The sequence below is a fragment of the Cygnus olor genome, chromosome 1 (assembly GCF_009769625.2).
Source record: "Cygnus olor isolate bCygOlo1 chromosome 1, bCygOlo1.pri.v2, whole genome shotgun sequence".
NCBI lineage: Eukaryota > Metazoa > Chordata > Aves > Anseriformes > Anatidae > Cygnus > Cygnus olor.
Window position 1 is genome coordinate 116,958,689 of NC_049169.1, and position 26,565 is coordinate 116,985,253.

General features: G+C 39.1%; 1 long non-coding RNA gene across 11 annotated transcripts in view; it reads left to right on the forward strand.

The window, feature by feature from the left end:
* The window catches only part of LOC121064164, a 77,448-nt gene that overhangs the window by 28,668 nt on the left and 22,215 nt on the right, over positions 1-26,565 (forward strand). For 9 of the 11 annotated variants that reach the window (XR_005816362.1, XR_005816363.1, XR_005816361.1 and 6 more), the window contains 3 exons: positions 5,951-6,057; positions 23,041-23,178; positions 23,261-23,308. This is a non-coding gene — a long non-coding RNA (uncharacterized LOC121064164). Of the gene's footprint in view, positions 1-5,950; positions 6,058-20,717; positions 20,807-23,040; positions 23,179-23,260; positions 23,309-26,565 lie in introns of all 11 variants that reach the window. The other 2 variants (XR_005816364.1, XR_005816358.1) reach the window with 2 other exon arrangements.

The following is a 26,565-nucleotide window of genomic DNA, read 5'->3' on the forward strand; positions in this document are numbered from 1 at the left end:
AAATAAAATGAGCATGGGTTTAGGAATATGGGGGAAAGCCCTAAATGTGGAATGGAAATGGAAAGATTTGGAAAGATTGTGGTATCTGTGTCCTAGGTAGCCTTAATCATCAAGGAAGAGTATGCAATCTTCTGGGCAGCATGACTTCGCCCTGTCAAAACTTGTCATACTTAAATTATTTGACTATTCCTCTTGTGCTTGCCCCTTGTACTACCCAAGTAGCTGAAAGTTGGGCCAGTTTTGTATGTGCATTTTTGAATCTGTTGGGATTGTTTGAACCTATTAAATCTTTTCTTCTCATGTTTTCCAGAACAGTTTGTTTCTTCTATCTGCTGTTTTCTCTGAGTTCCCTGAGTAGGGATTGTCTTCTGTTATATTAATATATCCTCCCTAGTATGATGAGTCCTGCTCTGGGGCAGGGGTGCCTCTCTTGCACAGCTCACAGCTAACTTTGTATTTTTATAACCAGCTTCTAAAGTTCTTAGTTGTCTTTTATCTGTTATTTAGGTTAAAAATCTCCAGGAAAGAAGCCTATAAGTCTTTCCAGTTATCTGCCAAACTAATTGAAAAAAGACTCGTTAATTTCTTTTGGCAATTATTACAGAGTGAATAATGCAGTAAGTCACTCTGAGCTCCTGTATAATGTTTTCTTGCTTTATGGATTGTTTCCTAGCATGCCTGCAGCAGAGCTGTTTAAGTTGTTTTCACTTTGTAATTTTGTGCATGAAGTACTACAATAAACATAATTAAAACCAAATTTCCCTCTCTCTCCTCCTATTTTTCTTCCCATGACTCTTCCCTTCTCTTAATCTTCTTCATTCTTGTTTCCCTTACTCATTTTTTTTTCTGTCTTTGCTTCTTGTGCTTTCTCTTTTGCTCCCTCTCCCTTCACAGTTCTTTTTTTTTTTTTTTTTTTCTTCCCTCTTTCAATTTCCATGTGCTTTCACAGACCTCAGAAGGCCTGTACTTAACATAAGCTGGGGTTTCCAGAGATGACAAGTCTGTGGGCAGAAGCCAATAAGATTTGAAGTTGAAACACAATCACATAAAACAGAACTACAAGCTCTTGCAAAACTGGCTTGTATAGACTCATACCTGTGAATGACATGTGAGCAGACTGTCTACACTGCTTGTGTTTTCCATTTAAGGTGATCACTTGTCATCTTTCCACCATTCATCCACCTGTCTTATTTCATAGTGATCAGTACTTTTCTTTTTAAGGAGATAGCTGTTACGATATGGAAAGCAGATCCCTAAGTTAGTACCGTGAAATGTTCTTTCTGCACGTGTGCTTGTGAAAGAAGCCCTCTGTTAGGAGTCTGGACATTAGGACTCTCCAGGCTTTATTGCTGGGTGATTGTAAGTCAGATCCTCTATCGTTATCAGCTTTCCCGTATGCAAGACGGAGATATTGACTCCCTTGTAAAATTCTTGGAGATCTGCAGATGACAAATGTCTTTACTGTAAAAACATTTTCTCTATTTACACTGAGAAAGAACCAAAAAGTTCTTGACGGGTATTCAGTCCTTGCATGTAGGGCAGATGAAAACTGACCACTGTGGTGGGTGAAGTGAAGAGTTTCCCATAATATTTCAGAGTTGATCTGAACAATGTGCAGAAGCTGATGGGCATTACCTAAGGTTTTTCTTTGTTCGCTTGCTTTTGGTTTTGGTTTTTAATTTCTTCTTCCTCTGCCTTTCAAGAAGCTCCATCATATCTCATTTAGGTAGTTCCTGTTCACTAAGTGGGAAAACTTGGCTGTTTGAATGACACTACCTTAGATAACTACTGTCCATGATGATATGACAGAAAGTGTATCTCATTGTTGGAAAGAGATGAGGTCCTGGCTGCGCTAAACACCAATACCAGTTTGCATTATGCTATCTTTCCAAAATGTCCCTGTAGCACTAACTTGGAAATTTTATTTGATCATTGGTAAAGACTTTAGCGTTTGTCTTTTAATGAAGATGATAAAAAATTCACATTGCTGTCTTTCAGAAATGTCATTTTTGCAGTTTGAAAAGAATGCTCCTGCTCAGCACAGGTTTTATCCCCATGAATCCTGTTCTGACAGATACAATGAAACACAGATTAATGCTGTCATGCTAAAATGTTCTCTTATGCATCTCTGCTTACTTTGTATTAAAAAAATATATAAAATATTCCAAGATGCAGAGTGGGATCATGTTTTGTTCTTACCACTACATAGCACTCATGTTGCTTTCAATGTTATTTACCAAAGGAAAAAAATATATATCTCTTTTTATCTTTTTTTTTTTTTTCCCTTTTCTTTAACTGCTATTGTTACAAAATATCCCAACTGAAAAAAGAAGGCTAACAACCAAAAATGCTCAACAGTCATCTAGGTGCTTTGCAGATCCAGAGGGAAAGATGCTAGGCTGTGATAAGCCAAGAAGAAGAAAAAACAGACATTCCCAGGATGTCTGCAGCAGGCAACTGGGAGCAGCACGGGCAGAAAAAGTCATATAAAGAAGCTTCCATTCCTGGTGCAAAGCAGTTGCCTATATGGAGCATGAACTGGTCCTTCTTTGGAGAGGAAAGCAAACCAAGGGTTATGGTATCTCTGATAGAGGAGGGTGATACTTTTTGATCAGTCAATAGAGTAGGTCACAGAAGAAGCTCAGTCTTTCATCCATATACTCAATCATTGCTGGAGAAGTCTTTGAATGTGTACATGCCCTTGAATGCTCCTGTTTGGAGAAAGGTGCATTGTTTTCTAATATGATATGTGTGGTCATGTATAGATGAGGAAGGTGAGAGAAAGCAGTAGGCCACCCAGTGGGGAAAATCTCTTCCTCTTTACGTTGTTACATGGAGAATGGAACTTTTTAAATTCCATGGTACACTTAAACAGTTTTTTTCCTGGATACTTCCCCAAATGATCAAGAAGACTGTCAAGAAGACAGTCATGGATGCATTCAGTTTTATGTAGCACATCATCATTAGATACAGCTTAGATCACTGTAACAAGCATTAGATTTTAGAAGACTTGTAGCTATAGGACTTACAGGAGTTCCAAATTTTCCCCCTGATTTCTAGATTGGAACAAATCATTGAAACTTTCAGCAAGGTGAAAAATCTGAAGATATGAGAATACCAAAGAGCACTCAGGCACTTTTCATTCTCATTTTTATTTTGACTGTCATGTTAAGATATTTATATTAAGCTGATTTCTAAAATGAAAAACAGTTGTTTAGAAAGTTTAGAAAAATAATTACACTTCCCCAAAATGTTTGAGTTCTGTCAAATGAACATCTGCCAAAAGGTTTCTGGCCAGCTATTGTGTTGCCAAGAAGCCACTGAAGCCTCATCCAAGCTCTAGTAATTTGCCAGAAGCTGCTTCACAAACCCTGGGAAGCTAGAGCAGGTGGACACCTTTGCCTTCACTCCCCTCCTACACCAACAACGCTTCCATTGAAGCTGAAAATTATGGCCTCAGTCTTTCTGAGCTCAGGGCTTTGCTTAGGAGGTAAGGTTGCCTATCAGAGGGGTGTGGTGAAAATGGATTAACAGTTGGGGCTTTTGGGCTCAATGGAGAAGAGGGCTCAGACAGTACCTAGACAGCTGGGAGAATTAAATCCTATGTTTGCTGACAGCTGAAATGAGCCCTCTTACAGGAATTACCTCCGCAAGATACCTTGCTTTTTCAAGTCCAGAATATCCGCACTTGTAAGTAACGTGGCACAGCTGGCTCAGTGTAAATACAGATGCCACATTTTTTTAAATGCTGTAGGCATTTAAAGACTGTCATAGCACTAAATATATCAGCAATCTTCACCTGACAAATATTTATAGCCACTGAGTTGGAAGGATTCTTGTTCACTTGAAGGGAAGAGTCAGGGCTCAGTCCAGGCTCTGTGGAGACTGGCAGGCAGGCTTCCCTGGACTACTTCTCTGGCTCAGGCCCCAGGAGGCCATACACACCTGTGTTTCAGTGTGGATGTTTCTCATAGGCCTCCAAACTGTGGGTCTCAGCAGCCTGCAGGGCTGACACCAGCTGGGTCTCATGCTGCACCGAGGGCAAGGCAGTGCTCTGTTTCCACTTTAATTGTGTCAGTGTTGAGCCAGAGCTTGCGTCTGCTTCCTCTCTTACCCCACAAAGGAAAATGTGTGCCAAAACGCTTCCTGTTTTTCACTGCCAGCTAAGTTGTATGCTCGGGGTGAAGCTCGTTAAGGCAGTGTGTGGCATTAAAAAATGGCAGCATCCAATAGTGGAAACAATCATGTTTCAGCATCCTACTCCTGAGTGGACTCAAGTGGAAATCAGGCTGCAGAGCATAATCAGTCCAGAAACAAAAAACTGAAAGCGGAAAGGTAGTAACATTTAGTGATCTAAACAAACCAGGAAAGCAGGCATGTATTTGACACAGGCAAGGTAATAGTTCTTTGCTTTAAAGTAGTAAAAAGAGCCTGATAGGAACACCTAATGGTACAAAATTGCTTATCGTTAGTGGGGTTTGTCTTCTTTTTCCATAGTATGAAGGGGTTATCTATTCTTTCAGTTCTTTTCTGGCTGATAGTGCCAAAGCATATTATAAAAACATTATCCTCTTAATTAACCTTCTGAGAAAGAAACTGGTTCTTGACAAAAGCACAAATCTGTGTCTGTACTATACTTTCCTGTACTTCATTTTCCTCGGCTGTGATGCTTCTTTTTCCCTCCTTCTTTCTCAGCTACCTTTTCCTATGCCCATTGAGTTCAAATTGTTTGAATAATTGCTGGTCATTTTGTCCTATAAAGATTTATTTTTCTCCCAGAGCAGGTTACAGGGCTGTTATGTCTAACTCCAATCTCACATGTGAAATATGAGACAAAGGAAAGCTGTCTAGTGTTTCAATCTCTCACCCTTCTTGGTGGCTAGAACAAAATTTCATAATAATGTTTATGTTTAGAATTTCTGCAGTAATAAGCAGATTGGTATCAGTATGTATGTAGTAAGTTTAAAGAGCTGTTAATAGACGTTTGGATGGCTTAGGAATTTAAAACTTTCATTACTATGTCATCAGTTCAAAGTCAACTCAGTTTACCAGGGATCCCTGATAGCATCAGTCTATCCTTCTCAGATGAAGCAGGTATGCTTGTCCAAACTTGGAATTTCAGTTCCACCAAAATAAATAAATAAATAAGTAAATCAGAAATTGCAGAATTTTTATACCCAACCTTCGTACAAAACATTATTTTTGAAAAATGGTCTACGATCCATTTTTAAATTTCAGTTCTTATTTTTTAAATTTTATTTGTTTTGCAAAACAATCTTAAACAGCCAATATTAAAATATAAGAAAAAGTAACATAACAATAAAAATAACAAGAATAAAAGTTTTTCTGATGAAATATATTCTGAAAAATATTTGTCACAGTGATGGCCGAGAAAGAACTTATCCTATCAAAATGTGTCTTTTTTTTTTTTTTTTTTTGGTCACAAACTCAATTCATGTTGAAAAATTCTATTTTTAAATTTTGTTCCCATAGGAAAATATCTCTGTAGAAGCTCCCCAGTAAAACAGGTCAAAAATTCAGTACAGCATTCAATATAATATGTGTTGGTAATTTCCATTAAACCAGCTGCTCCCTCAGAAACTGCTTCTAGAAGAGGGGTCCAAACAGTCTCAGTGGAGCATCTGACTTACTGGGTGTGGCAGTGGTATCATGTCACTGCTAAGATGATGTGGCAAGGACAGGACTAGGGCAGTCTGGTAGGAGAATTTATTTTTTTTCCTTCCTTCCTGAGTCTGATTTTTAGCTAAACACAACTTTTGGTATAGACGTCCTATTAACAGAGCCCCTTCTATAACCACTACTATGTTTTAAAGCCAACATCCAAAAATGCCTGTCTATGGGAAAGTTTGAAAAATAATAAATGTGGAGACAATTTCGGTTAATGTGTTTTGAATGTCCTTCTTGTTTTATTTGTGTGCAAATTCCTTAGGATGAGGAGAAGAACTGGTGACCCTGAGTATTCCATTTAGGATGTCCTTATTTGCTGGCGATCTTGTGGTCATTTTCCACAGCCACCATCTGGGATCTTACAAAAAGGTCAGTAGCAAACAAGCAAGTGAAAATAACAAAGAAAAAGTATACCGCAGACTTTGTTTCTTTAAAGACACCCCCCTGCCACCACCACCACCCAGTAAATACAGCATGGTAACTGTTTGTTACAGACTGCTCTTTCCTCTAAATTCTCTTTGTAAACAATGGGTCTTTAAAAAATGTAGTTGAAGGTTTTAGGTATTTTTCTGATGAGTCTCACCAAGCAAGGCCAGAGGGATGAAATATAACTTTTCTCTTCCCACTTCTGCCATCATCGGCAGAAGCCAAAAAGTATCTACAAATGGTTGGTTTCTGCCTTGCAAAGCAAAGTCCAGAGATGCTGATTCTTTCCTTATCCTTTTAAAGTCCCTTTGCATTCATCTGTGTTGCACTCCCAAGGGAGGATTTTGGGGTTTGGTAGAATTGGGTTCTGGTGCTGAGAATGGATGAGATAAGGGTGAGATAAGCCCAGTTGGTGAAATGCTCAGGACAGTGGTTGTATTTACTCCTGAACTGGCTGGGTGGCCAGGCCCAAAGAGTTGTGGTGAATGGAGTTAAATCCAGTTGAAGGCCGGTCACAGGTGGTGTCCACCAGGGCTCACTATTAGGGACGGTTCTTTTTAGTATCTTTATCAATGATCTGAATGAAGGGATCGAGTGCACTCTCAGTAAGTTTGCAGACGACACCACGTTGGGTGGTAGTGTTGATCTGCTTGAGGTTAGGAGGGCTCTACAGAGGCATCTGCATAGACTGAGTCAATGGGCTGAGACCAACAGTATCAAGTTCAACAAGGCCAAGTACTGGGTCCTGCACCTGGGGCACAACAACCCCATGCAAAACTACAGGCTGGGAGAAGAGTGGCTGGAAAGCTGCCCAATGGAAAGGGACCTGGGGGTATTGGTCTGAATATGAGCCAGCAGTATGCCCAGGTAGCTAAGAAGGTCAACGGCATCCTGGCTTGAATCAGAAATAGTGTGGCCAGCAGGACTAGGGAAGCGATTGTCCCCCTGCCTTTGGTGAGGCCGCACCTCAGGTACTGTGTTCAGTTTTCGGCCCCTCAGTACAAGAAGGACATCGAGGTGTTGGAGAGTGTCCAGAGAAGGGCAATGAAGCTGGTGAAGGGTCTAGGGAATAAGTGTTATGAGGAGCAGTTGAGAGAACTGTGGTTACTTAGCCTACAGAAAAGGAGGCTCAGGGGAGACTTGTCACTCTTTACAATTACCTCAGAGGAGGTTGTGGCAGGGTGGGGGTCAGTCTTTTCTCCCAAGAAACAAGTGATAAGACAAGAGGAAATGGCCTCAAGTTTCATCACTGGAGATTTAGGTTCGTTATTAGGAAAAACTTCTTTACTGAAAGGGTTGTGAGGCATTGGAACAGATTGCCCAGGGAAGTGGTTGAGTCACCATCCCTGGAGATATTCAAAAGATGTGTAGATGCAGTGGTTAGGGACATGGTCTAGTGCTAGTACATGGTCTTTGGCAGTGCTAGGTTAATGGTTGGACTTGGTGATCTTAGAGGTATTTTTTACCCTAAATTATTCTATGATTCTATATTGAACAAGGAGAAAAATTTATCATCTCTTTGACTCTACCTATGTCTGTTGGAATACAGATGCTAATCTAATGTAAATAAGAATAAAGGAGGCCATTTTCATAAACCGCAAAAGTTGAATATGGAAAATCTCCACTTTCATTCCTCAAAAATCTCTCCCTTTATCACTTTTTATTGAAGTTTTCCTAAGCTATGGCTCTTTCCTCCAGAGCCATGGTTTTCAGCTCATTGTCTACAAATGCTTCATGGTCCAAAAAGTATTTCTAGGGTTCATGAAAAGGTGAATAAGTAACGGAAGTTCATATATTCTCTAGAATGACCTGTATACATGGACATTTGTGGAAAATATACAATATTTGAAGATTCATAAGTAAAAATTTGCACTCGCAATCACCAGGAAGTAGAGAAATCCTGCACATGGGTATCTGAGAATGGCATGTTTAGAGTAAAAGATTTTCCCATGAGCAACTTCACTCAAAAAATTGAGTAGATATAAGATTGTTTCATGGTATTGTTTAAAACATGCGATGAAGCTGATAAACTGGTATTCACTTCAAACAGAATTTCAAGGAAAGCCAGTGAAGTTGGGATTTCACACAAAGGACATGTAAGTCCTGCTTCTCTGGCATGAGAAATTTTTACTTACATGCTTTTTAAGTAGGGATGGACAGAAAGGTTTTTCACTGAGAAAATCTCATGGTTAAAGAAAATACCCAGTGAACCAAACCACCTGTTAATATTCTTTCGAAAGAATATTGTAGTGATGGAAGCACTCCATTCCAGCCATCAGACTGCAACTTCCTATTTTTCCTTTTATATTTCCCTGAGCTACAGTAATGACATATTTTTTCCTGGTAGGTGTCTGACATCAGAATTAGCCACATACCATGAATACCTAGGAAATCTGATAAGTTTTGGTCATCTTTGGACATTCTTCTGTACCCCAAAGTTGGAGACAGGCCTTGTCTCTTCCTGGGTAACAGTCCTTATAGGAATAAGCACCAGCTATTGCACCATGTGTGCTTCTGCATGTAAAGTGCCCCATATTTGGATAGCTTTGTCCAAATAGCATCAATGAAATAGACTTTGAGGCAATCATTATCTTTTTTTTTTTTATATGAAAAACTCTATGCACCTTTTTGTATAAGACTGCAGTTTCACTATGTCCAACAAAATATTCATGGTTTATATCATCTGAGGGCCTGAATGAAAACATTCTTGTACTGATGGTTATGTAGTTTACACTCACACATGCACACACACATGGATATGCGATCGTATTCACTTTGAAGGTGAATCATAGTGTATATAAGGAGAAATGACTCCCTTTCTCAGTGGTTTTAACCAAGAGAGACAAGGAGAGGAAATCATTGTCTCTGACTGTATCATATCAGAGGTAAATGTGGAGGTGTAGTAATAAATTCTTTGCATTAAGCTACTGTATCTCCAACAATACAGTGCTCTGACTGAATGGTATAATTTAGGGAATGCCTACTTTTCTTCTTTGGAAAAGTCAGCAATCAGTTGTTGTTACTGAACTCTGAATTTACTCACAGCAGGAGATAGCTCTCAGATGAGAGATTATGATAAGGTGGGAGATAATTCCCCATCACTAATTTCTAATTTATACTAAACAAAGAGAGGTAGAGCAAGGGGGCATATTTGCTTCCCCAGTGCAGAATGCTGCTTTTCTGGGTCAGTATAGCAACATATTAAGGTATAGTGTTCATGGAAAATCCCAGCTATAACTTAAAATTAACTTTTTGGGCCAAAGCTTTCAAATGTTCAGATTGGCACCTAAATAAACAGCCTGATGGCCAGCAATGCTAAGAGACAAAAAATGCTTAACTCTAGAGAGCTACTTGTGTTAACCACATTTGGAAACCAAATTACTTATGTTTCCCTATCCTACAAAAACATGCACATACACTTGTGCAAGCAACCTTGTTGATGTCAGTGGGGCAGCCTCCATGCATAAAGTGAAATATATACATTTTTGCAGGATTTAGACAGTTATTTTCTTATTTTAATTTCTTGATCTTAACTTGAAACCAGTCAGGCATGAGAACATTGTCTTTCCTTCTTGTAAGAGAAGAGGCTAAGAAAGTCATATTGAAGTTACTGTTTATACTAGAGAAATGTCTGAGTAATCTCAGGACAAGTAAAATAGTTAAAGTATGCATTACCTTAGAAGCAACCAAACACTGTAGCTGAATTAGGAATCACAATTGGCAAGTTCAGCATCTTAGAGCTTACAAATTTCTGCAACTTCATCAGAACACAAGCTGAAACTTGGGATCTTGGCACCCTTGGAGAATCTTTCTTTGACAAGAAGGTGATATTTTCTAGACCGTAACATCATTTTGCTTGCTTGGTATTTGCAGATGCCCACAGCTGAAGCAGTCTGTCAGTTAGACACAGGATATCAATAGAAAGTTTGTATTTCCAAAGGAACCGATGGGTGGCTGCTATGAAGACAGAGGGCATGAGGAAAGCACACACTGTATGTTAAAATTGTTTGTCCCCAGAAAGTGAGAGCTTGTCTTTGGTGGCCAGAGGAATGGTTTGTTTAAAGGCAATCCAGAGAAAGATAGAATGAAATTTTGAGTTCAGCCTCAAGGATCTCTTCAAGTGACAATTACAGAAAAGAGCTTTGCAGTGGTTCTTTCAGTACCTGTGCAACAGAAAGTATATATCACAACATGTTTTATGAAATGGTCCCTGGGTAAGATTTGGAAGTTCTAACTTTCCAATATGAAAGTAAAAGTTCCCCTTATGTTTGAGGGATTTCATGAAAAAATGGATCTCCCACCAACAATTTCAAAGACTAATTTAAACAATATCACACTTTTGTTTGTTTATAGTAAAGCTCCTGTCTAAACTTGACAATTCAGGGTTGTTTTGCCCTGGAGTAGTTTTCTTGGCACTATTCATAATCTTTTAAATTCCAAGCTAGATTTTGGAGGAGAGTCAACGTATTACTTCATATGAAAGCTATTGTTCCATATGAATAATTAGCACTCTATCCTGCAGGACAGTGAACATGAGGCTAAGGGCTGAGTTGCTGGTAGGAATGCTGACTGTGGTTTTCATAATTTGCAGTCCAAAGTGGAATAAACTATGGGCTCGGGCTGGCTGAAGCATCATGCCTGGGTATATCAGCTGCTTGCTGTACAGCTGCATGCAGGAAGAGCAGCTTACAGAAGTGAAAATGGCAGTGTCTAATTCCTTGCCATGTGGAGGACTGCAGCCTGTAGTGTAACTAGACTGCAGACACTTGCCCAAAGTCATTCTGTCCGTAGTAGTGTCACTTCAGTTTTTAACCATTCCCCAAAATGTTAGAACCTAGGATGGCAAAAGGCTTCTGAAAAAGAGCAGGACAAGGCAGGTTTTGTTTATATGCCATGTACTCCAGGTTATTAATCCACAGATCTCTGAGTCCCACACTTATGGGAGGTTTTTGTTATCCTGACTAAAACTTCATTATAACAATTTTCTGATTTAATCTGTCATAATGATGTAGGAATATCAGTTGGTGGCTGTAGTGCAGCCTAGATATTTGCCTTGCCATTTACCCCAGTACCCATGTAATTCATATGTGAGACACAGATATTGTTGGACTCTTCTAGACCACAGGAGACTATTGTATAAAACATCCAGTACACAAACCTAAAATATTGAAAAGGCCATTGTGTTGCTGGCTATAAAGGTACAAGCAGTCACGGCAACTTAAAGAAAAATTAAGTCATATATCATGCACTGCATCTCTGACACTAAGAAAATGTGGTTATTTCTAATGGCATGTTATGAAAACAGTTTTAATTTCAGGACTTACCAGAGTGCTTCTAAGAGTCTGAAATATCTCAGGAATGACACTTCCACAAGAACTGTGGTAGTCATTAATGAAAACCTGAGATTCACACCAGAGGTATTTGCACATGACCTCAGACGTCAGCAAGTTTACTTGTGAGAGGACAGGTAAAATGAACACTTCACTAGTGACCTTAGCTACTTTTTGCACAACATCAGAATTTTTTGCAACTCTTGTCTAATTAATCTTTCTCTTTCTCTCTTTTTTTTTTTTCTCTGACTTGATTATATTATTAAAAGTTTGGAGCCTTAACAACTTCTAACTGTACTGGAGAACAATAGGAAGAGGAATTTGCACCTCCCGAACACTAAACTTTTGTACGAACATCGTGGCCATATCAAGTTTCTTCATGAACAGGCATGTTTTGAGAGAGAGAGAGTAAAAGAGAGACATTTCATTGAAGAATTTCCAAATTAAATACTTCTTCCTTTATGCCACTGGAATTGAATGCTAGGCATATAGTTTTAATGCTAGAAAGAACTATTTTTGATCATCTTGTCTGACAAAAGCTATAGGTTTTTATCAGCTGGCTTCTTCATTGAGCCTCTGATTTCTGTTAGTGGGGTGTGCAGGTTCAATTTCAAGGCTTCACCTGAGAAAGAATCCAGTGCAGCCTTAAGCAAGTAATTTGGTTAGATATCCTCACTGCTAGGAATGCATGCCTTCTCTCCTGCATGTAGTTAGTGTAGTTACCAGATGTTGGATCTCTCTTTACCCTTTTCCATTAGTTTAAAGAGCCCTCTGCTATCAGAGGCATTTACAGGCCATGCTCAGATCACTTTTTACCTTTCTGGGGATAAACCAAACAGACTGAAGTCCAGGAGACATAAAATGCCCCCCTTACAAAAAGCTTTAACTTTAGATTGTTCCCTCTGAAAGGTGACTGTAAAAACAGTATTGTGGAGTTTCGTGTTCATGACTTTAATAGTTTCTGTACAAAGAGCTTTGGTTTTCCAGTTAAAATAAAGCGTGACTGGCTGCCAGCCCTTTCAGTTTTATCACAGCCTCCAAGAGAAGTTGAGATTTTTGCATCCTGTCTGTCATCACAAGTCGTAAAAGCAGATTAAATTAGAGCAGGGGCCAACTGCTGGTGTCAACGTCCATGGCCTACCTCCCTCTCCCATAGAGGAAAGGGATCACATGCCTGGTGAGATCACACCATCTCGTGTCCTGTGATGTGACTCACAGGTTGCTCAGCTCCCCTGTCCCTCCTTACCCCCTGCCAGCAGGAGCTGTACCCACTCCAGCATCTCCTCTGGGTCATACTATGCCCTCAGCTACTCCATATGATGGCAGCACCTTCAATGCCCTTCATTGGGTCAGCAGTAAACATGACCCTGTGAAGCCCAGCTGATGCACCTCTTAATGAGTCACAAGACTGAGCAGAAGTCTGAGCTCACTACCTTGGCCACGCTAGCTCTCCTCTGCAGACATCAAGCCAAGCAGTAAGCTGCTCTCCAAAAAAATCAAATGCCCCTGCATTTTTATTCAATAAGAATATAACTTTCACAGGCATTTTTTCATAGTAAAGCTGCCCTTTTTGGCAAAAGAGCCTTTTCTCTTTTTTTTTTTTTTTCTTTTTTTTTCTTTTTTTTCGTGTTGCAGTTGGTGGGAGTAAGTAGAAGGAAAATTCCAACTTTAAAGATAGGAGTTATTAAAATAATGGAACAGATTGGTTACTCTAGGGAGTAAAACTAAATAAAAAGGAGGGACATAAAAAGGGGAGAAGAAATGAAGGAAGGCAGAAGATATCTGAGGATAGAATACAGTGTTTCTTTTTTTCTTTTTCTTTTTTTTTTTCTCTATTATTCCTTCTTCCCTCCTCTCCTTCCAATTTAAATCTTTCTTTTTGTGGTAGGCACCAATCCAGCAACTATACGAAGCAAGTAATTACTGCTATGTATGGAAATAGTGTTATTAACTTAAGTGACCACAGTGAAGATCAGATTTCTGTTCCTTTTTTCTCTAATGTACATGTAGAATCATATTCCCCATGATGGAATATTTCTTTTGCAATTTGTTAATTGCCTTTTTTATTATCAAGAGAATTTGTACTCTGAGAGCTACAAAAGGGCATAAGGTTCCAACAGCATTTAGAAACACAGAAAGATCTGCAACAGGAAATAAAGAGATGAATAAAATGGTCCCCAAGTGCTTTCTGAGCTTGGAACACAAGCTATGAATGTGTCTTTTACCAAGTTAACTTCTCCCTAAACACATCCACACTGTCAGATAGGTAAACCTCAGACTGCACCCAGAGCTGAGGAAGCGCAGGCTCTCATGTGTGAGAAACATGTGCGCCAGACTCAGAAATGAAGCAACACGTATTTCCAGTGGCCTTTTAGCAGCTGGGGAGCGAGATGTTACATCTGGGAGAAACTCTATGTAATTCCTGCATTTGCCTCAGTTGCAGGGTAACAGGTGTGACACCGCTCCTGCTGGTCTGAAGACAGTAACTCTCTTAATCTCTTCCTAAAATACTGGAAAATCAGGCAGTGATGTTTTATGCTGGGTATCATCACCATCTTCCTTCTGTCTTGTGTTCTCAACATGGAAAAGAGATTCCCAAATACATTTCATAAGCTGTCCTTTCCGTCACCATTAATGATATTTAATTCCTAAGATATATGTTTGCTTAAATATTTATTATAAATTAGAATGCATTATGGAGTTTTAGTCTATTTTAAAATGCAGATCATCTCTAGAAAAGAGATTTAATACAGATCTTATGCAATATTTATCAATTAAAACAAGTTTCAGAGATTCATAGTTGCATAATGATTTATAAATAAAAAATAACACTGGAGGATATGTTTCATTTAATCTATTTTTCTATTTTTTAAATTCAGTTATATCTAATATTTTGGTGGTTAAACTGAAGTCCTGCTACATAATTTACATCTGAAGGCATAAGTTAACATCTAATTTAATTTCATATTCTTTAGAATAAATATAAACTATATTCTGCACATTCATAGGAACGTTGTATTTGTGGGATTTGTTATAATTTTAATTAACCTAACAGGGTATAAGAGATGCAGGTACAACAGTCATTAGCCCCACCATGGCTTAAGTCTTCTTGCACAGAGATCAAGAACGCCATGGATTCCTTAATAAGACCAAAGCAACAGGTCTTCAGTGTTGTGTCTTGTAGGACTTCTCCCTTCTCTAACCAGTGTAATACCAACACTGACATTAACAGGCAGTGTTTGCTGAAGGCCATGGATGTTTTTCGCAAGTCTTCTTGTCCAGACTTGGCCCTGCCTTGACTGTGAGGTCTAACAAAACCCTCATGTCAAGCTGTTTTGGTGAAGAAGAAAATAGCATTATCTTTTTCTTCTGTTTATATCTGAAGTTCCTGGTTGTTATAGACATACTAAGATGAAAGAAAACCCTCATAGTATTTAGCAGACTTATCTTCCGCTACATATTAATTGAAAAGTTTTATACTTAATAGTTTTACATTGTCTCAGTTAAGTAATTATTTTCAAGAAAGAAAACACTAGGAAGCTGATATTGATATATTGTATTCATAGGATATTTAAACCTTTGTTGAGCCTTCAGAGGATCAGGGATAAATGCCTTTACAGATTCAGAATTATGCCTTGGTGTTATTGTGTAGTTCAGTTTGCTCTGTTTTCCAGTATCCCTCTGTTGTTTCTTTTCTCAGTCTGTTGAAAAATCCTTCAGGCACAGACCACTTTTGCTTCTGATGTTGTGCCCACAGTTGGGTAGTCTTGCCCCAAGAAACCTCGATGACACAAATAATCACAACAAAGGGCCATTGTGATCATCTGTCCAGTTTTCTTGTAGTAACAGGTCTTTTCTTCAAATTAATTCAAGTTTGAATTACAATGAGTCTTTTGGAAAAAAGAAGTACCCCATTGTGATTTGTAGAAGTATTTCTAGTGATGAAGAATCCATCACAGTCCTCTGCAACTGATAAATGTTAATTATCAGCTCTTCTATCAATCATTACCACTTACTTTAAAACAACCACAACAAAAGCTACCTGTATGTTTACTCAGAATTGCAGGTGCAAAAGAGCAGTTCAGTTTTTTAATCTGAAAAGATGGAGGTATCTTTATGCTATGCCCCTCCATCCCAAAGGATATCATATTTCTCCTTATTTAACCCCAGGTGCATCAGAGGGTCCTTGGGAAGATTACTCCTCTAAACAGATAACAAACACCTCACAGAGAAATATTCAACGCTGTGGATTTCACTTTTTCTTGCTGCAAAATGTTGATGAGCAGCTCACACATTATTTAATGTGACTCTTCAGAATTGCTCTACAGAACTGTAGATTTATGTGTGTGAGAGATACAGAAAGATTATTATTCCTTCCCTACGAATTGCTCGGAAAGTTCCTTGTAAACATTTGGGTCTTGAGAAATATTAACTGTGATGGATCATATCAGTGTCTCGACATTATTTCTGGATTTGACAAGTACTTCTTTCAACATCAGGTAGAATCTATTTGGACTCTGGCTCCACTATGCACAGACAGCAAAAATACAGTTAGAAAAAAAAAAAAAAAAAAAACTGAAAAACCCAAATCTCCCCTTGGAGGGCCAGTCAAGCCTTAACTGAGACATTATTGTAAATCTTGTGTTTGCTGGTGAAGCCTGTGGACGAACCATAAAATGGATGTCAGCCCACCCTGACCTGACGTAACTTGTCTCTTGTGTCTCCCACCACAGGTCCAAGCACACTGCCAAGAAGCTGCCTTGGTAAGGATGAGTGGGTGATAGGTGCATGTTTTGCCTCTCCTCTTATCCTTCAGGTGCGTGCATCCTTACCTACATGCACTCCTTGTGGCTTCACCACCTGCTGAAGGCTGTGAAGCCTCAGGTGGGTGGTGTAGGACAGCAGCCTCCATACCTTATCTCGGTCCACCTGCAGCCTCCACCTAGCTGGGAAAAGGCTGCTCATTCGTAGCAAAAATGTGAACCAGGTGCCTGCCAGGCAGAGCAGCATTTAAGATTTAAGGGCATTAAGTAAAGATTGGTTTTTTTACTAACAATCCTCTGTGAAATTAAAACCTACTTTTCCTGATTGATTGTTTGTTTGTTTTTAAGTACCTGAGACTGAAATGCAGCTAACAGCCATTCTTGGTATAGCTTGTATTATGAAACAACACATTATTTTAATTGCTCTAGCAATTCCCTTCCCATTGCTGTAAACAAATTATTTCCATCAGCAGCAGTCTGACTCACGTGGTACTTGACAGAAGAGCTCCCCACTCTGATCAGGGCTGGCATGAAGGCTGTGTGGGGGCTGCAGCCGCTCCCCTGGCAGCACCCAGGCTGTCTGCAGACAGCCAGGTGATGTTGCTGAGGCAGGGACGGTCCTCCTGGTTCTTTGCTTCACCCAGTCTTCACCTGTCTTTCTTTATAAAGACTCACCTTCTCTCCCCCACAACAACATGTATTTACAAGCCGTTTCAGTGCTTCATCCTTGGAAACAGTTTTAGGAAAGGGAAAAGTGAGAGAGCTGTGCTGGAGAAGCCCTGAGAGCCCTGCTCTGTCTGAATTATTTCTAGATTAAAGTACTTTTCTGAGGTTTGGAGGTTTTTTTTCCTTGAGCAAGTTCATCCCCTCTACAGGGGGATGAGAGAAAGCAGATTGAGTCCAAATGAGTAGGAATGGGATATTGTTTCATGGGAAAATCCTGTGGATTTTCTCTTCAGATGTGCTGATCCATAGATTGATGCACTCGAGGCAAGACACAACTATTACAAAAATGCAGCCCTGACACTGCACAGCTTGATGAACCTCCTCTGCTGGTGTCGACTTTGAGCTCACAACTTCAAAATTATTGATTTAAATGCTTGACTATTGATTGCACAATTAAGGCATGAGTGGGAGAAGGAACATACAGCCAGCTATGGTATTCATCTTCACTTTTTATGACTCAGAGACATGTTATTTATGTGTGTTGCTGTTGGATGGGATTGAAGTGTGTCTTTAGACATGATTTCCCAAAGATTTTGACCCTTCACAAGTAAAATGCTTCAGATGAATATCCAGTCTTAAGCCAGTAACACTATTATGTGGAGACTGCACTTAGGCTTTCATCTTCTGAGTGCTTATTCATAATGCTGTAATAAACTAAATACCTGCAACTTTGTCCAAGAGCCTAAGAAGTTTGCATCATTGATAAACAAGTTCTTTTGGTGAGCCTTTGAAAGCTCCCTTATGTACTTAATGTTCAGGTGAAAACGTGAGAGATGAAGAGAGATTTTTCCAGACACTTCAGGGTGCAGAAATGATAGCATCAAGACTGTTTTTCTTACATTTGTAATCATTTTTGTGGGCTACACTCTGACTAGTATACAGCTTAAATTGTGTAAAAACATAAAAGGGTTACCTAAGAGATGCAATGCAGTAAGGTTTCTCATACCTGGGGAAGTATCTGTTTCTCCTTCATGTGTCTCTTGTGGTGTTAGTGGAACTGCAGAGCTGTAGATGAGGCCCTGGCCAGAATTTTGGCTTAGACCCAAGAAATCCTTTGTGCCAAATAATACATACAGATTTTATTTATGTAAACAAAGAAATGCCCTGGAATCAATTTGTGTAGTGGATCATATAGCAAAACTAAGCAAGGTACTTCCCCAAACTGTGTCGTGAGTATTTTTGATTCTGATGACAACAAAACTAAAATCTGATGCAACGGAAAAGAATACAGAGAGCATTTGGGAAAGAATGGAATACAGATTGAGTGATAATTATTTTCCATTAATATATGAGAGTGAATGTTAACATTTTTTGTGTCAAATTTTATTGAGAATGCCAAATAAGCTGAAACTGTCCAAACTAAGAGCTCTTTGAAAATTACTTCAATTAGTTCGCAGCATTTACTGCTGCTAATCTTAGCAGCAGTTTCAGATGGGACCAAATACTGGTTTACTGTGGTGGCTGCACTTGTTCAGCCTGAGATAAAGCAGAAGAGATGTTGTTTGTAATAACTCCTTCCATTAAACTCATAGCCTGTATTCTGTACCACAGATGAGCGTCCAGCAGTCTACATAGTTCAGATTACTAACTGTTCAGACACCAGTCTGGGCTTCATCCCATAATCAATAATCTTCCATCCTTCATTTTTATTGCTATCTAAGCATAACTACTAAATAGATCTGGTGAGAGATGTATTCCACTACCACCACTAAAACATCTTTGTTCAACATCCTGCCCCTGATACAACAACAGTTTCTTTTTCTTATCCTTTGAAAATCCTTTTGAAAAGATTTGCTGTATTGATGAAGTGAATTTGCCCTTAAAAGCCTGCAGACTGTGCTGGGAAACCTCATACAGCTAGTTTAGAGAACATCTTTTCACTTACTTATTTTCTGAATGCATATAAATCACAGCTGAAAACCTGAACTGTGGGTCTGAACACATACAGACTCTGGAGGCTGTGATCTGAATTCAAGTTTGGATCAGACTGTGAATTTTGCAAACGTTTCTTGTTTCCATATCATAAAACTCTGAAGCCAAGCATGTTCATCTCTTCAGCACTACGAATTATGTGGGACAAGCCCATGACTAATCAAAACCTAGAATTTACAATCTAGTATAGAGACAACAGGAGAGTCTTTTGCTATTGGTATTGCTGGTATTAATTAGCATTAATTATTCTATTATTGTTACATTTGGTTCAAATTATTAGTTTTTGCTTTCTGTTTTTCATTTGTGTACCTACCTGTGCCAGTTCAGGTTATACAATTGGTCATGGAGATTGCACAGGATTAATTGTCTTTATTTAGGTTGTGCCATACTTTTAAAACAGGAAAATTATGAGAAAAACACTTTTGACTTTGACTTTTCTGATACACAATCATTTGAACTAAAATTTGTAAAACTTTTGGGTTTCTGTGAATACTTGAAAAACACTTTACACTTTTGGGTGTTGTAGCGAACGACACAATCCTGTCATGAACCTTATTCCAAATTAAAAGGAAATATTTTTTTCCAAATATATAGCAAATTTTCAAGGAGAATCAAGTGGCATTTTGATAGTGTTTCTAATTTCTAGTTAGTGGCCAATAACAGGAAACCTTAACCACTTAGAGTTGCTTTTTTTGTATGTTCAGGATGTTTATTATGAGTTAACAGGTTAAGAGTTATGCACAAATATTTTCTTGGCTTTAATGTGAGTAGTCTTTCACCCCCTAAATTCTGTTCTGATTTCTGAAGACCATTTGCTCCTCCGAGGTGAACCCCTGTAAAAGCACAGACTCTATGTGAAAAAGGTTGAGGGAAAAACTTGACCTCAAATTTTGTTTTTGTTCAAAACCAAAACCCAGATGAGAACAGTAGATTTTCTAGCTTTCTGTCAAAAATGAGCAGTATTGAGAAATCTAAGATACTCAGGTGCATTTGCAAAGTTCACAGTGCAGTCAGGGAAGATAATATAGTTTTCAGGTCTGTAGGTTTAAACCCAGGCAATCTAAAGGAATGTTGATTAAACTGATCATCTTCTAAGGAAATATGGTCAGTAACATTTCCAAAATGAAAATTCATCTGGCTTATCAGATTTCCCAGTAGATATTCATCTACAGACCAAGAAGTAAAGTTCTTTTCTCGGCCTGTAAAATAGGCAAATAGGACATACAGGGAAGGGCTGAAAGGCCTGTGCTTTGGTTGTACTGGAGATCATTACCTTGGGGCTGTTAACAACAGGCTTGGGTTACAGCAATTCCTATGCTATTTAAAACCATAACCACAGTTGGTTGCATTGCAGACATCCAAAGCATCAAGAACATTATATCACTAAACCTCATGCCATAACTACTTCTTGGTAGAATTTGCCATTTATAATCTTGGTCCTTATATGTAATAGATGAGTTAAAATAATTCATACATGCTAGGAAAATGGGGGTTCAATATAACCTATTTTTTTTACAATTATCTCTGCTTGGCACTATGCAGAGTGGGCAACACAGATTGCTATTTCTTACTTATTTTCTGTATATGGCCTGAATATGATCCACAATAAAATCCCGACTTTGGAACTCTCTCTTGTTTTTTGTTTGTTTGTTTGCTTGTTTGTTTTAATAACATAAGCAATCAAATTAAAATCTCAAGTATATGCCTTATATTTTGACTGGGTGTATTAAGCATTCAGTTTTCAGATAGTCATGCATACCAGAGCACTTATGCATCATCTCAGATATGATGGGGAAAACATCATCTCTTGGGTAACCAAAACCTGTCCCAGTCTGGTATCCTTTCCTTCCAGATTCACCGTATCATGTTTCTACACAAAGAACAACATCCTTCCTGGAATGCTTCCCCTAAGGGAGGACAGCAAGGAAAAATCTGGGAAATGTATGTGAAACACCAGTGTGTCTTTTATTCGTTGATCCTAAGGACAGTGCTAAGACATCCTCAAGAATTCAATAATTTTGGGATCTGAGTTCCAGCTTGACAATGGTTTTGCTATCCTCAAAATATGAAAAGTCGAAGATTGTTTTTTGTTTGTTTGTTTCCTTGTTTGTTTTGTCCTTTTTTTTTTCTTATTATTTTCTGGCAGTGGAAATGCTGGTTAAATGTTTTTCATTTGGTTGGGAAGAACAAGTATTAGTCTTTTTCTCAACAGTCTTATATTCCCCTACCCTATGTCAGCATGAAGTCAGTAAAAGATGTAGGTATTACAAAAAGAACCCTTTTTCCTTTCCTGTGTTTGGATCAGCTGTGGATTATATCTCTGAAGCTGCGCTGTGCCCCCAAAAGTCCATAAAGCTGCCCTTAATGTTTCCACATGTATAGAGTTTGGTTGCAGGGTCACATTAAGAGTAAATACATAAAAATAAGGTTACAAGAGCATGTCGTATCACTCTTTTATGTAATTTTAGTAGAAAAATTCTTCTGTTACTGTAGCTGTACTGATATAATTTAGGATTTATTTTATTTTGGAATAAAATCTATCTTACAAACTTCATTTCTTATGAATAATGTTATAAGACAAGTAATATTTTAGTCTGAAATGTCCTTCAGCATGTTGAAATAGTTGTAAAATTTTATTCAAGCTGTCTCTTCTCTACTTCAGTCCATTCAAAAAACAGTCTCAGACTTTCAAATAGTGACAGAAGTGCTTGTTAACTTCATAGAAAACATCCAAACAGCTCATGGAATTTTTGCCTTGGGGAAGCATTTGTTTTTCTTGTTTGGTCAATTAAACACTGCTTTTCAGGGTGTATTGTAACATCAGGCATGATAATAACCAGAAACACCAACGGGTTGCAAAAAGTTTGGGTTGATCTCTGTGCTCTAGTTATGTGTTTGCAGAGCTCAAGCGCCGAAGGGAGGGGAAACACAAACTGAGAAGACTTCTGCATAATTTTCCTTGACATTATTCTTAGAGAAGAGCTCCAATCAGATAAAAAGCAGCTTTCTTATGTCAATACTGGTGCTTGAAATGCTATAAAGAAGTTATCATGATGCCATTGAAAGCATTAGGAAAGATTTTCAACTGAAAAAGAATAGATGTGAAGGGCACACAAAGTCTTGAACTGGAGGAACACTTATAACAAGAAAGTGCTGATTCAACACAAATTGGTAATTTTGGCAGAACAGGATTTCACCAATATGTCATGAAAGGTTTTATGATGCATATAATTATATAACATATAATATTATAACATATATAATTATTATAATTAAGATGTATTGTGTTCACTCTTTATGTTTTATTTCAATGTTTATATTTTAGATTTTTTTTTTTTTTACATTGGGATAGTAAGGTTAAAATGATGTCAAGCTGCAGTGAAGCATTTTTGTAAGCCTGAAGTGAATTGTTGATTTTAACTTATTTCAACCACACAAAAAATAAAGGATTACAGATTTTAAATCTTGGAATTTTCCATGAGATGGGTCTCAGATGGGAAATCATCTCTGTTCTGGAAAGCTTTTAAGCATATGCTTAATTTCTCTTCCTGGAGAGGGGGGGTTTGAGCAGGAACTTCAGGGGTGTGTTATCTAAAGGCTCAAACAGGAGTCTGAAAGGAGTTGAGAAGGAAGTTCAGATCCCGAGAAAAGTAGGGCAGATCCATTTCACTTGCTGATCCATGTGCAGTGCAGCTTTCTGGGGTTCCTGCAGGCCAGCTGGGAGAGGAGAGGAAGCTTCACCTGGCTGAAACCTCTGTAATTGTGTCTGAGAGGTTCCCAGTTGTTTTCTAAATTTCACTAAAGAAAGTCCATCCAGGAGGGAAATCTACCATGTAGTACATGATCTATTTACAAAAATGGGTCTTACAAAATTTTGCAGCACATAATTTCAGACAGCATGGTTCCGTTCACTGGTACCATTTGCAGATACTGCCTTGACAGTCACAAACGCATGAAGTCAGTCCAGTATTTGTTCTTTTCAAGAAGTCTGGTTGAAGAAGTACATTTAAGGACATCTGTCCCATTACTCTGTCTTTATTTAAATGGCTTGTTAGTAGTGTGTCACCAGTGATTTAAAATGAGCTATAAGGTGTGTTCTTCAGATTGATTATAACTACCAATGAGCTTCCTCTGTTGATTTTGTATCTACGTTTTTTGTCCTGAATCGATTACAGTACCGTAAGGATGACACTGGAGCTGGAGGTGGCTGGAAGAATCACCACATTTATGCTCCCTTCCCCTCTCAGTTGAGTTGGAGAGCACATAAAGAAACCCTGGCCTGCACTCCCTATCAAGCTTGCAGCGTATGATATGTAAGTAGGACATGTCAACTGCGACTCTTTCGCAAAGTCCTTATTAGGCTAACAGCAGATTTTACTCTCTTTCTTTCTCCAGGTTGCTGTGGGAGTGTAACTGATGCGCCTCATTAGAGTTTGAGATTGTGTGAGTAATCCTATTGTTTCTATCCTTCTGTGTAAAGTGTGTATAATCACCCTGCTTCCTCATGATGGTATGAGTAACCTCATTTTATGACAGGCTTTTTCCACATTCCCTATTTTTTGCTCCTTAACTTGTGATTCTACTTCGGTGACTTTGGATTGATTCATGGGAGGGAGGAGGTTGGGAGGTGGGAAGGAGGAGGGGTGCAAAGGCAGAACAAAAGCACTTTTCGTTCCCTCACCCGTAACCCTTGCTGTTCAGTTTGACTGTGGGCTAGAGATCAGACGATAAGCTGGAGGAAATAACACAGACAAATTTCACGTGGCTCAGACTGCACTGGCTGCATAGAGTGATGGTTCTGTGCAACATCAGAGATGGGGTTTGTCTTCTGTCAGGGGCCTGGGTTGCACCTGCCCCAGGGAGCCTGGGCAGGAGGATTGGCACCCTTTTCCATGGGGAAGCGTGAGATGGAGACTTGGAGGGTGCATGGGCACCGTGGGAGTGAAAGGGGAGGGAAACGAGGTCTCCGCTGACCTTGGGTGGCTGCACCCTTGTCCTGGGGTAGCATCAGAGGTGACCCAAACCAGAGTCATGCAGCTCAGTCCTCCCATTCCTAGTTCATGTCAGGGCAAGGGTGAAGGCAGGGTGGCATGGATGCTTCTGAGGTCTCCCTTCAAATGTATGCAAGGCACTGTCCGGCTTGCAGGGTGCTGGTGCTGAGGGGGATGGCCATGTAGGCATTGCAGTAGAGACGTCATGTCCTGCTCCTAGCAGGTGAAGGTGTCACCATCTGAGGGGCCTTATCTGTGTTAGCTCTGCCGGTGCTGCTCCCGCCAGTGAAACTGAACTGCTGAGATGGGAAACCTGGGGCCAAGAAATCAAGTGTAGGCAAGGTCTAGAGTTTGTTTACGATGAGTTTGCTACTTAGATGAATCATAGTGTAATAAGTTGCCCTTTTATAAGGGTGTAAAAATCCAGCCACCAGCTGAGCATTATTGCTGTGTCTTAGCTAATTCCAATTTAAGTGGTTATAGTCTGCCTGCCTGAGTCCTCTCCTTGTCCTCAGCTACTGGGCAAAGCCAGTCTGCTCAGTCCAACGTCTTCCATTATTCACTACATGAATGTTGTTTTTCTTTTGAATGTCTCTTGAGGTGTCCATTAGGAAGGTTCTGATAAAAAATTTGGATTGGTTTTGAGCACAAGAAATAGTGTTGGTCCTTAATAATGTCTATCAGTTACCCAGCAGCAGTGAACATATATTTAATATAGTTTAATTATTTCAGATGATACATTCATTTTCCTCTTGCTGCAGAAGCTCTATTTTTGCTGCTACTCAGTAATACCAGCACATCCAGTGCGTTGTAGTGCTTTTCTCAGTGTGTTCTTGTGTTCAGCTCCTCCAGTCAGAGAAAGAGCCATATTTGGTTCCACAGTCACATGTATTTTTCAATATCCCTCTGCTAGTAGTTTCCACCAGTACTGCGTCTGTCTCTGCTGCAATGTTTTGCCGCAGGAGATGGGCAGTGTTGTTCAGAACATTTCCCAAATGCTCAATAAGCCTTTCTGTTTCTGCAATTTAAGGTTGGTTGTATTTCCTGGGGATGACACAGTTCACAGTTTCTCGGAAGTGCAGGAGAAGCAGACATAAGCAAGTCTAAACAAGAAAGGAGGTTAAGCATCAGCCACTGGATTGATGCGTTGGTTTGCTTTACTTCCTTCATAATATATGGACATAAAACAAAAGCTTGTGTCTAGAACTTTGACATTTTTGGCAAACATAAAATACAGACCAACACAAAAACTGGAGGAGTGAATACCAGGAGTCAGTCCCACAAAACCAACTTTCTTTTACCTTGCTGCCACAAAACCTTAACCTCCGTGTCATTACAAACCTTGCCTCTCTTCTTTCTTCCACACAAGCTCATACCAATCACTTGATAAATGGTTCATTTCTTTTCAGTATTTGTGGTAACACTTTTATTTATAGTACGACAGGGGAGGGAGTTCACTAGTGACTTTCTTGTTACTATTCACTTTAAGCAAAATTTGTCCAGATATTATAATGATGGGTAGCTGGGCATCTTTTATTCTGTATTACCCAGCAAGGATAGGTCTTCATCTTTTTTAGCCATATATTAGGTACTCATCATTAGCAACATATCAGTGCTTAGTTGACCTTAAATGATTGCTGTTGCCACTGGCTGGATAACAGAATAAACAGCAGGGAAAGCATGCCCTTGGCAAGTATTGATTGCTATTTCAAGATATCACCACAAACAAGGTCCACAGTAACTACACTAGAAGATTACAATGCAAGTTGGTGAGGCAGCATGTTCTGAACTATTTTCAGTTTTGCCTAGATCATTATTGATGATCTATATCCAAGGAGAGTTGGTTTCTCCAGTGTTCTCATTACAGTTTCTGGCTGTCCTACAAGTGCACCAAACTGAGTATACCTAGTCTCAGGAATGAAGTGGTCTCCAGTTTGCCTTTGAATTGAAACCACCTTCTAAGAGACTTCCTCAGCCCTGACCTCATCAGCAGGGAACAGAGCTGTGTTGGAACATGAGGGGAGTATTAGATCACGGAAACTAAGTCGAAGGACTTAATCTAATTCCTTCATTCCTAGGTTGTTTTTCTTAAAGTCATAACAAATTAGAAGGACTACCTAGTGCAGGAAAAAACCACTACCCAAAACAAAGCCCTAGAAAAAAAAAAAAAAAAAAAAAAAAAAAACACACTAGTTCCAGGCCTGTGATGTCTTTGACTTATGTTCTGATTTGTGTCTACTGATGTGATCTGAATATACAACATGTATTCTTCAGAATATGTTTTATGTTGTCTTGCATGAAGCTGTGGGTTACTGATGCCACTGGAATGTGATAGAAAACTGGAATGAGATAGTTTTGAAATTCCTTGTAAAAAGGATTGTGCTGAATATGATCAAAGGCTGATGAGATGATCCAGAAGTGGTACTGATGATCTGTGATTTTAGTATTTCAGGAGAATATAGCCTGAATATAGCAGAAATAATTGAAACAGCTGTAAAAAATTAGCGCTTTTATTTTAATTGTTAATGAAAGATGATAGAAGGCATTCATTGCAAACTGAAGCTTGTGAACACATTGGTCATGTAACAGTTCTCGTACACTGGCTTGCAATGCAGTGTTAGAGCATCTCCAAGTCTGAGGACTGATTGGGTTAGTTTTCCAGCTGCCCTTAGACAGATGGAGGAATGGATGGATGCCAGACCTCTCTGT